This window comes from Haliotis rubra, unplaced genomic scaffold (assembly GCF_003918875.1).
Source record: "Haliotis rubra isolate DU_JTF1 unplaced genomic scaffold, ASM391887v1 Scf161, whole genome shotgun sequence".
Lineage (NCBI taxonomy): Eukaryota > Metazoa > Mollusca > Gastropoda > Lepetellida > Haliotidae > Haliotis > Haliotis rubra.
The window spans coordinates 280,340-293,174 of record NW_025765570.1 but is presented as its reverse complement, the minus strand read 5'-3'; the positions used below and the strand labels follow the sequence as shown (position 1 = coordinate 293,174).

Below are 12,835 nucleotides of genomic sequence, written 5' to 3'. Positions count from 1 at the left end.
CGTTTTGAAAAAATATCTTTAATAAATGCCATTCATATAGGTTTACACAAGTTACAATGATAGACGAATACAATACATGTGGTGAATGAACATTTCGGATACCATATTACAAACCACTGACTAATATGTATTACAAATAAAATTACATATATATCCACCTTATACTGTGAAAACATTTGGTTTTATTGACCGGACAAAATTATCACATGATACTTTTCCCAAATACGTTAAACTAGTGCTCTAAACTCAACAGTGCACACATCACGAACTTACAAGCATTGTTTCAAATGTGACCAAGATTATTTTCAAATTCGAGACATGTCTTCAGAAATTCAGAAATATCGATACGCCAAAACATTTACTTCTGAGCGCGGAAACACACACATTATTTACAAAATCATATAATATACATGTACGCGAGTAAAACACGAAAGATACCTTCTACCGAAACAGTCAAAGTAGAAGTTCCACAGGTAAAACATGAAGTGATAGTTACCGACACAATGTGATTGACTTGTATATGCTCATGATTTAGGATAGTTTCGAGAACTCGTGCCCCAAGTGACGTGTTCTGCATGATATATGACGATTCCATATCCATCTTCGACATTAGTCAAGCCATTATCCACGTTGTCATTAGCAGGTAATGTTAGCTCTGACTTTAAGACCTTCATTACCGTTAGAGAAACGGGGCGAGTGAATACATGACCTAGCAGTTTCTATTGCTCAGATGTACCATCATTTGTCCTCTAAAATATTCATCTGCCATGCTTGTTTGAGCTTACGATACGGTGACATCGCTTTCAAATGAGTCTTGCTGCTGTAATACGGAATTAGAATCGGTTTCCTTCAGTCAATCTCAAGTTACGTCAAAGTTTTCATGTAAATATACGGTTCTCAGTTTCAGTATTGAACAAAGCTTGACATACAGTCTTCGCAGCATCCTAGGGAGCCAGATCTGCTGCAACAGAGGCAAGCTGGGTTCATCCGCTTCTCCGGTTCTGACGTTAGACTTACGCCGTCACTCCTCTTCGCCGCTCTCTTACTGGAGCTGCCGCATACGTCACAGCAGTAGGAGTTGGTGAACCGGCTGACCAAACAGCAGTTACAGCCGACGAAGCGCCTGTCACGTGACATAGGCTCACTTCCGGTGAATTCAATTGCAGACGTATCAGACGACCTCTTTGAGTGAAATGGAATAACGGCATACTTGCTGCTCCAGCATCGGAGACACACGAAGTAGTTGTATGTGCGCGCGCAGTTCAAACAATCAGAGCTGATTTCCCTCTTTGCGTAGTGTCTGTAGCCAAAGTCTTCATCTGGAAAGATACTGGCTGTCGCCGTTGCCAGGCAGACAGCAGCCACCAACAAGCTGTTGACCACGAGAGTGTTCCAGGATACCATGTTCAATCTCTGAAACGAACAAGAAGAGATATACACACTACAAAGTCGAATCGTTCAACGTGACTCGAATACAAATGAGATCGACGAATAAATATTCGGTTTCCTCTGCTTGTAAGAGTAAAGTAAAACATGGACCGAAGGTAAAAATGTGTGAGCCGATGGCACCGATAGTTCTATATTTTGTCAATCACTGGATGTCTTGGATTAACAAATACATGGAGCTAGGACAAAGCACAAACATTGCAAACATTGGTGAGAACAATCAATGGTGAGAACAAGCAATGTCGTGTACCAAAAATGGTGAGTACCAACAATGGTGAGAACCAGCAATGGTACGTACCAACAATGGTGAGTACCAACAATGGTGAGAACCAACAATGGTGAGTACCAACAATGGTGAGTACCAACAATGGTGAGAACCAACAATGGTGAGTACCAACAATGGTGAGTACCAACAATGGTGAGTACCAACAATGGTGAGTACCAACAATGGTGAGAACCAACAATGGTGAGAACCAACAATGGTGAGTACCAAACATGGTGAGAACCAGCAATGGTGAGTACCAACATTGGTGAGAATCAGCAATGGTGAGTACCAACAATGGTGAGTACCAACAATGATGAGAACCAGCAATGGTGAGTACGAACAATGGTGAGAAGCAGCAATGGTGAGTACCAACAATGGTGAGTACCAACATTGGTGAGAACCAACAATGGTGAGAACCAGCAATGGTGAGAACCAGCAATGGTGAGTGCCAACAATGATGAGAAGCAGCAATGGTGAGAACCAGCAATGGTTAGTACCAACAATGGTGAGAACTAGCAATGGTGAGTACCAACAATGATGAGAACCAGCAATGGTGAGTACCACCAATGGTGAGAACTAGCAATGGTGAGTACCAACAATGGTGAGAACTAGCAATGGTGAGTACCAAAGTCCACAATTCAAGAACACTGCCTCGCCGAATCGCCTATTGGAAACTAGTGTGAACAAACACCGTAATGTCTATACACGCCAAAACCAACTGATGTGATGTCAGAAAATTAATAATGAAGTGACTCTTTTACAGTTTTGATTCACATTGGTGTACAAGTGAAATGCGTTACCTACCAATGTTCTCAGCAATACCTAACAGAACTAACGTATGAGACCCAGGGCCTCGTTCTACAAAGCGATCAGTATAACCAAAGTGTAATTATAGGGTACGCTATAGGAGCTACAACTATCGTAGCCCTTAGATCACTTTGCGGAACTGGGAGCAGCATTCCCCGGCTGAACTAAACAATACATCATTTACTTGGCAGCAATACGATGAAAGATGCATTTGAACTGTCTCGTGACTGAGGTCAAGATGCATAAGACCATTATAGATCATCTGCAGGATTAAATTACAAGGATATTACGGCATCAGAAGACGAATCAATACAATCGTAGGCTGAACTCGTGATAGATGTTCCTGCATGGGTGAAACACACAACCACAATTATTCAAACATGAAACTCACTTAACAGTCAGGGATTATGGACTCTTAGCTGATGGACGTGATAGGGACGTGCACGTAGCAGGCGTCATGTATCTTTACTTGGGAACATTTGGCACAGCGACGTAAGGCATCGGTAATCGTCCCAATTATTGTCAGTCGTTTATCACCGCCGTGCACGTTTGTTTCAACACGATGATAAATGAGTTTAGTTTTACGCCGCACTCAGCAATATTCCAGCTATATGGCGGCGGTCTGTAAATAGTCAAATCTGGACCAGACAATCCAGTGATCAAAAGCATGAGCTTCGATCTACGCAATTGGGATGCGGTGACATGTGTCAACCAAGTCAGCGAGTCTGACCACCCGACCCCGTTAGTCGCCTCCTGGGTTACTGAAGATCATTTCCAACCCGGATCTTCACGGAGGGTGGTAAATGACAGCGCTCTGTAGCTTTTTCCCCACACTTCGATTTCACTGAACTGCTGTTCATCACATTTACTCATTCAGCAACTCTCTCTCGTGCCTCGTGTTACATTACATACCTTTGCTTGTATCTTAACATGACAGTGCTATGATCTTAAATCGTTTCTGTTGTTTTGTGTTTTAATGATCACCCTGTTTATACAGGCTCATGTGCACAATGTACACACTGCCAGCCCCTGATTTCTCCTAACAAACAATTTGAAACACCTGAATTTCTATTTCAACGGCATTTCTAAACTCAAAACCCCAAATAACTCAAGTAACCTATCTACTAAACTTAAATTGTCTGCTATGTTTGAGTTAAATATCGATTTTAGTTAATTCTGGAAAATGCATTGCCATGCGTTTTCTCAAATTTGAGTAAAAACTTTAATTTAAGTCAAAACTCAGACTTCAGTTTGTTTCAAGAAATCGGGGCCAGATCTTCAGAGACGTGGGACCGCCAGTCAGTTCTCTGAAAATATCGACGAAGTATTCGGAGAGAACTGTAACTTTGTAAAATATTTGTTTTTGTGCACGTCCCATTATACTTCAGAATAATGTATCAAAGTGTCAGTATTCATGTTGAAATGTTTGAGATCGGCCAAATATTTGCATATAGATAAGTTACAAAGGCCTTAGGTCAGACATTTCGTGTGATCGTTTGAAATAGATAAATCGAATTCCGAGCTCTGAATATAAAGTAGGTCTCCACCACGTTAAGACATTAGCCATCTCTCAACAGAGAAAGGTGGGTGTCGACTTACATTCACACTTCATTTGTAACGTGTTCTTGGTTTTGATCGCCCCAAACGAAAGCGAGATTTCATGAATCGGAACGAGGCTTGAGAGTGGGAAAATGCATGAGCCACCTGACATGATTGTGACAGATGCATCCTTGGGAAATCGCGTGTTAACGATCAGTCGACGTGACTTCCATTTACACCCTGGCTGATTTGACTATGTCCGTATTGCATGCTGAGGAGAGCGTGTTTAGAATTCTAACTAACAATGGTGTTACAATGAAAACCACAGTGAGACTCCACACAGGCAAATAGGGTTGCGCATCAAAGAGAAAATGGCCAGTCTTCCCATAATAGAGCGAAGCGAGCAAAGGTTGGCAACGTGCTTCCCTCGCTTCGGTTCGAAAATATTTTTAATTTCAAAATAAAATATCGTCATCATCAAAGGTAGACACCCATTTCCTCACAGAATTGTGCTCTCAGAATTCCAACCTTATATTTAATAATTGCTCACGAACAATATATTTAATTCAACATTTTAAGCGCAAATTGTGGCATGTCAAATCGTTCTTCGCCTCCATTACCCCTGCCAGCTTCCAGTTCAACGCAGTGAAGGAACAAGAATAAGCAGAAATTAAACACAAATATCATATTGTATAATTTTACCGTTAAACTGTTGGGGATTATTTTTTCTTACCTGCCATCATTAGTGATAGAATTTTCGTAACATTTATTCTACAGAAACACTTCTGGCGTAACGGGTAAATAAAATAATAGCATATTTAAATATAACTCCCCTGTTCCTTCACTCCATTGAACCGGAAGCTGGCAGGGGTAATGGTTGCCAACCTTTGCTCGCTTCGCTCACACATGGGAAAACTGGTCATTTTCTCTTTGCTGCGCAACCTATTTGCGCTACAATTTGCCTGTGGACTCCATTACTCACAGAATGGCGTGTGAGTTAAGTTTGACACCCTTTGTAGCGCGTTATATTAGTTCGCTACAACCGTAGGTCGTTATATGCATTTCAACTAAACTATAGAGCTCGTGGTCGGGACAAAACAGTTGGTTATAGCTATCACTTCGTTATAAGTATGTGCGTAATAAACGTAGTTTACTATGCAGTCGTTCATCACTTTGATGAAAAGTGAAATGCCAACGCCAACGCCAACGCCAACGCCCAGGAACAAGTCTCAATCATCCACGGGGCGCAACAGGCACAACGGCGGTGGTATGGATTTTGATGGACCACTTAAAACAGCGATGACACCATGCGATCACAAAACGCTAAGGGCACGTCCTGCCCTATGGATAGCATCAACCATTCACGGAAATGAAGGTATTTGTCCCTCTGCTCGTATTGAGTATAATGTGTCGTAGTAGGATTTACATAGGCGGTGGGGTAGCCTATGGTTAAAGCGTTGGCTCGTCACGCCGAAGACCCGGTTCGAATCCCCACATGGGTACAACGTGTGAAGCATTTCTGGTGTCCCCGCCGTGATGTTGCTGGAATATTGCTAAAAGCGGCGTAAAACCAAACTCAGTCAGTCAGTCAGTAGGATTTACATATATGTCATGCAATGTAAACCGGTGCAAGCAGTCACACGTACGCACCACCCACACGTGCACACAATTGCATGAGCGATATAAACCTAAACAATTTTTATCCATGTCCTATTTCAACTCACCTCACCTCATATTGGTGACAAAATAAGTTTATAACAAAAACATTTCAAAACCTGCACAATCTACTTCGCCCACTACTAGGACGTCCGAGCCAATAACGTGTGGAGCTAGTGATGTATGTATGTAAACGCCGAGAACAATCAAATGATAGCCTACACGTTCTTCAGCACTTTGAAGCTCAAATCTTTCGCAAACAAAACCGTAGCAGAAAGTAATTGCGCATTGATTAAGGCTTTGTTTGTTCATCATAAGCCCGTCAACCTGTGTAAATAATATGTAAGTGGAAAGAACACGTGCTAAATTCCCAAGGGCCACATGTCACGTGCATCACGGAGGGTTGATATCCGCATCCTATCCCTAATTAAGGTTATGTATTTAAACGTTAAAGGTCCCGTGAAATTGATACACATTTTGTCGTGGTGTGGGTCACTAGGACATAAATGTACAGATGACAAGACAGCAAATGGTGCACATGCTTTTTGCAAGAGTTACTTTTCATTTATTTCTATAGATGTTTGTGAATATTTTTTTAGTTATTTGAAGATAAGTATAAATATTTTAATCATAAATTAAGAAAATGTTTGCTGGGATACGATGACATATCATATCCCGTTAAGGTCCGGGTTAAAATATTGGCCTTCAGTAGCCCATGCTTGTCGTAAGAGGCGACTAACGGGATCGGGTGGTCAGGCTTGCTGACTTAGTTGACACATGTCATCGGTTCCCAATTGCGCAGATCGATGCTCATGTTGTTGATCACTGGATTGTCTGGTCCAGACTCGATTATTTACAGACCGCCGCTATATAGCTGGAATATTGCTGAGTGCGGCGTAAAACTAAACTCACTCATTCACTCACTAGTCGCCCCTCACGGCAGGCATTGGTTGGTGCGGACCAAGGGTTTCAAATGTTAAGTTGTAGCCTTATAGATTCTCATGAATGTAAACAAAATGGAAAAATGTAATTAAAGAGATAATGTGTCCTTGTTTCAATATTTGATATGCGAATATCGACAACGTTGATCTGACTCCTAAACCGTTTACATATTGGGAAACAGGGGGTTCACCCCCGTGAAATCTATAACTGGTTCTAAAGCCTTCATCAGTATGATCTAATCCAGTCAGTGTTTGTGAGACAAGCGCGATGCTCTGTCACGATCTTTGGACTCATCCAACCACGCTCAGCCATCCGGTAGCATTAAATTAATAGCGTCAAGCCGATCAGCAAACACTGGACCCCTAATTGGTTAAGGCGGTGTAAGAGGCTTCTACGATTTATTCTTGGTGGTACGCCTGCACTATCGACCATGGCTATCAATTAGGTCTTCACAAAGACCCTATCACGTGATACTGCATTACCTTTTTTTACTTTTTAAACTTAAAGAACTAAGTTACCTAACGCCTGAAACTAAATCTTCTCTTCTACTTCGACCCGTGAAGATCCGGGGTAGAATAGGTCTTCAGCAACCCATGTGCTTGCCATAAAAGGCGACTATGCTTGTCGTAAGAGGCGACTAACGGGATCGGGTGGTCAGGCTCGCTGACTTGGTTGACACATGTCATCGGTTCCCAATTGCGCAGATCGATGCTCATGTTGTTGATCACTGGATTGTCTGGTCCAGACTCGATTATTTACAGATCGCCGCCATATAGCTGGATATTGCTGAGTGCGGCGTAAAACTAAACTCACTCATTCACTCACTAGTCGCCCCTCACGGCAGGCATTGGTTGGTGCGGACCAAGGGTTTCAAATGTTAAGTTGTAGCCTTATAGATTCTCATGAATGTAAACAAAATGGAAAAATGTAATTAAAGAGATAATGTGTCCTTGTTTCAATATTTGATATGCGAATATCGACAACGTTGATCTGACTCCTAAACCGTTTACATATTGGGAAACAGGGGGTTCACCCCCGTGAAATCTATAACTGGTTCTAAAGCCTTCATCAGTATGATCTAATCCAGTCAGTGTTTGTGAGACAAGCGCGATGCTCTGTCACGATCTTTGGACTCATCCAACCACGCTCAGCCATCCGGTAGCATTAAATTAATAGCGTCAAGCCGATCAGCAAACACTGGACCCCTAATTGGTTAAGGCGGTGTAAGAGGCTTCTACGATTTATTCTTGGTGGTACGCCTGCACTATCGACCATGGCTATCAATTAGGTCTTCACAAAGACCCTATCACGTGATACTGCATTACCTTTTTTACTTTTAAACTTAAAGAACTAAGTTACCTAACGCCTGAAACTAAATCTTCTCTTCTACTTCGACCCGTGAAGATCCGGGGTAGAATAGGTCTTCAGCAACCCATGTGCTTGCCATAAAAGGCGACTATGCTTGTCGTAAGAGGCGACTAACGGGATCGGGTGGTCAGTTTCGCTGACTTGGTTGACACATGTCATCGGTTCCCAATTGCGCAGATCGATGCTCATGCTGTTGATCACTGGATTGTCTGGTCCAGACTCGATTATTTACAGATCGCCGCCATATAGCTGGGATATTGCTGAGTGCGGCGTAAAACTAAACTCATTCACTCACTCACTCTCTTCTTCTTCGGTTAGGTGCTTTGGAGGTCGCCTTCGCCTGTTGGCATTTCGGCAGACCTATCCCTCCTGGAGATGCGTGGGGTGTCCCTCCTTGGGACTCGTGGGGGAGGCTGTGATGTCCCTCCTGGGGACGCTTGGGCCTAAATCGATGCAGTTTATGTTTTTATACCCAGTAATGAATTCTAAGAGATCTACAGAATTTCTGCCAGCTTCCTTAACCATGCAGTGATACCAATATATTTATACAAGTTTTGAAAAACACTGTTAAAAACAGACACCTACAAAACAAATCCCTCTTATTGAACGATGCCACTGTGGTTAATCCCATATGAGCAGAGACATAACAAAAAGGTTTCGGTGATTGCATTTACTTATGATCAAGTTCCTTATTAAAGTTACTCAAAATGACAATCAACTATCAACTTCAAATTGCTTCTGAAGGACTTCTTCCAACAAATAATACAGAGTCATAATTTGTCAAACACACTTTGGTCCATAAGCTGATGTTACATCCGTCAGGTCCATTTTCTGGAAACTTGATACGATGTACTTGAAAATATTCCACATGCAATTCTAAAATGTGACAGTTCTTGAAGGTAAACACAAAGCTAAGGGTACCAGTATATGTGCCGAAAAGTTGAAACGGTGTTCTTCAAAGAGACTTTTAGCAATAAAAGATTGTCATTATTATCATCTTCGCCGTGGTCCTCGTCGTCACTATCATCATCTAATAATAATAATAATAATAAGTCATCTTCTATAGCGCACAGTCTCCAAACACCAAGTGATTGCTTAATCAGAATCTGATTCTTATTACCCCGGATAACCCAAGCTGCCTGTTAGGCGCTAGAAGGTTATAGTCACATGACTTTATCCAACCGGGTACCCATTTTCTGCTGGGTGAACAGTGGCAATTTGGAACAAACTCACTTGCCTAAGGTGAGACCACATGTATATCACATGTTCTTCGTTGTGGGGCAGGACTGATGTCCTAGAAACTCTCAGGAGTCAAGCTGCCAAACACGGTCACCCATCCAAGGACTGTCCGATCTCGACGTTGCATAACTTCAACTGATTCGTGACCTGAGCACTATGCACAGGGCCACACCCCATCTACCGATGAGACTTCCATTAGTAATGATGTCATCATCTATAGCCCTCCTTCATAATGCATAATGCATACTGATTAAACCCAGTCGGATGTTAGCCCACACCTGTCTTTGTTCCTCAATATGATTATAATCTGTTGATGAAGTATAGATTTATACCAGGACGTTATCTCTTCATCTATATGTCATGCATTCAATTCCGTCCTGGAGGCTAGGTAACGAGATTAGACTGCGTATTGTTCTTATTTCCCATCGGTTCAATGAGGAGTCCAGGATGATATAACCGTATTGCCTCTGCCAGAAACAGGCTGTTAGTCCATACAGTACTTGTTAGGCCCACTGCCGGACACACCGTTAGCGGAGATTGGATTGGATGTTATTCACGTTCATATTATTCTGTAGATTCCAAATACCAAAATTTCTTTGAAGAATGACATGTATACCTTTACTCTGAAATATGTCCCTTGCGTTCGTTGCCTCGTGCTGATCAGCCGCTTTGTACTCTGTTACTAAATGGACGCTGGTGGTGACATGGATACATCTATATCTTCTACACCATCCTATATGATGCCAACGTATTGAAGCAATATGTTTCATTTAACAAGTTCTACAATGAAGAGCACAGATTCTCAACTTTTTAATACAACAAACGTCTTTTCATACAACATGAAAGTCAATGAAAGACACCTCAGTACAACGCGCTGTTCCAACATATATTTACGTAAAACAAACTCGATGAACAACGTAACATACAATATTCCCATATGTTTCTACATATAAAACTCAATACAGAAGATGACTATCTAGAGTTCCCCATGTATTCCAACAAAACAACCTTGATAAAGAGCATCACTCCCATTTTTATCATATACTCATCAAAAGAAAACTTGGAAGAAGAATGACATCATTCATTCTCCCATACATGAACTTCTGGTAAGTTTTGATGTGAACACCTGTAATTTGAACGTTTTCGTATCCGTTTCTTTAAACCAGTCATACCACGAGGGGGACCGGGACAATGTAGGTACCGAGCCGCGAGAGGCGGGTATATATGGGGTGTGTAGATTGATGGCCTGGTTTGGTGTGTGTCATCACACCTGACAGGGATCGTTGCTCGTGATATCAACAACTGATTGGTCCCCACGAGATTTGTATATGTACAGGCCAATGTAATATAGGCAGGATAGACGAACACAGGTATTGTAATTGCAAATGAAATTACAATATACACCAATTGTTACCATCGGCTATTTACTGCCAATAACATTACACAATTCCCTATTGTAACGTAATGTGTAAGTCTGGACCAACGCAATCGTATTATTCCACGTCAGAGCGTTCACATTTGATCTCAACTGAATTAATAACATGATTGGGGTCATATTAGTTCTATTAACATGATTGTGCTGCATGTTGTTCACAGAGGAAGTGACGCAGTGTATGACAGTAGAGATCCAGGCGCCCCTCTGAGTGAAACTACCATGTTTTGGCTTGGTGCTGCCAACCAAGCATCATTCCTAAACAATCCATTGGAAGACAAAGGGAGACAACTTAGCACAATAACTTGCGAATGTCTATAATTAACCACATAGCTACTGATACCAACTATTTTGTTCAAGTATATGTGAAAATATTAGAAAATGCTTATAAATAGAAGCAGTTATAAGGGTGATATACAGTATTTTTGTAATAAACATTCTCTGTACATTCTGTTATTTCTAGTATGTGAATTAAATTTATATCTATGCACTCTTTGTATTTTGCCTAGTTATAACATAAAATGAGTGCATGGAGTCTGGTTCTAATTAAATACTTGACAAATAGTGCCAAATATCTTTTCGCCAAAAAAGATATAATAATTGATTTGTTCAGTGGACATAGAAGAAGTACGCTTCAGGGAACGGACTTCCTGAAGACCCATTGCATAATAACAAATATGACCGTAAAAAGAGTGTTCGCGAAAACCTTATAATATCTTGCCCCACCGATCACAAACATATGCAAAAGCAAGTTAAATATGCATATGGAAAAATCAGGGAAACATATGTTACGAATCAAAATGGGGACCTTCATTGGACCTCATTTGTTTTTCTTTGAAATCTTGTAGAAAGATCACGCTCGATTATACGTTCAAAAAGTTGTGACCCAAGGACTGGAGCTGGTAACATGTTGCTCACATTGTCACTCTGAATCTATGCAACAGAGGAGCAGGTCTCGCTGACCATTATTACCATGCCGTGTTCAGGTGAAGACATCACTGGGTTACTGGTGACTGAACAGTATCAGACGAACAGTATGTTTATTGTAAAAAGACATTGCTGTTCATTACACATCGTGATAAATCTAAAGTGAGATGTGAATTAATTATATCCATGCATTTTCTCAAATCAAATATCCAAATATCACTGTTCTGTATTTTCAGTTTTCAAGCACTTGAACATGTATAATTGAAATGCCCATTTGCAAATCCATGATAGGGTACAGAGTATCTCATTCTTAAACGCAAAACATTTAATTTCATTTACATTAGACTGAACGTACTGTAATGGGTTCACGAACCATGACTGAAGTATATATGTATATATCTATATGACCAACAATCATGACAGCATGCTCTCGGCAACAATCACGGCGTTACATGTCACCTACCTCACGTGCAACCCGTGCAGTCCAAGTGTCCAGCTGACTGTTGATGCTGGCACCAGATTTTATACCCCGCCAAGTTCTCCACGCTTTCAGTGCGTGCTTATCCCGTGTCTAATCAACTCCCAAATATATTCATATTGATTCATCAATTCAGTAGTGGAGATGCTCCCATTCAGTTGTCAGGGGAATAGGGTGCGAGTTGCGCTCATCAAGGTGTGACATAACTCCGAGCAACCGGTTCCATATGGTTGGCCATGATGATCAGTAATCAGAGTAATCACTGGTCACTTGCACCTTGATTTTTACAAAGTCGTGGGTGAAATTCCTTGGCATACATACCCTATTCCCCCTCTGGTGAAATATGAACCCACTCCGTTAAATTATATATAGATATACATTATATATGATGTATCTCAGAGGAAATTTCCTAATTTTCTTCACTAGTGGTATAAACACGCCCTCGTGTTTGTGTGATGGGACTTACTGACCAATGATGAGGTTGAATCCGTGGGCGGCCGCATCACAACACTCGTGGTGCAGAAGGGCGGGCGGTAAAAACAACATCCGCCATATTTCTTCAGCAAGCGAAGCAGGTTGTAATTGGTCTTTTGACACTTTTAAGAGTCTTAGACTGTCTTGTAGTTAGAATGTGATCAAACAAACAACTTTCCTTCGTTGATCGATACCAAGCGTTACGTAGACCTGGAGGAAGTTTGTGAGTCGCCCACGCCGGGCCACTCCTCGACACACACAC

General features: G+C 41.5%; 1 long non-coding RNA gene across 1 annotated transcript; it reads right to left on the bottom strand.

Annotated features, from left to right (window-relative positions):
• On the bottom strand, nucleotides 1–12,362 carry LOC124271519. Its single transcript, XR_006897066.1, has 2 exons — nucleotides 12,085–12,362; nucleotides 1–1,413 (listed from the first exon to the last, which is right to left on the bottom strand). It is a non-coding gene; the product is annotated as an uncharacterized LOC124271519 (long non-coding RNA).
• Nucleotides 12,363–12,835: the final 473 nt, after the last annotated feature.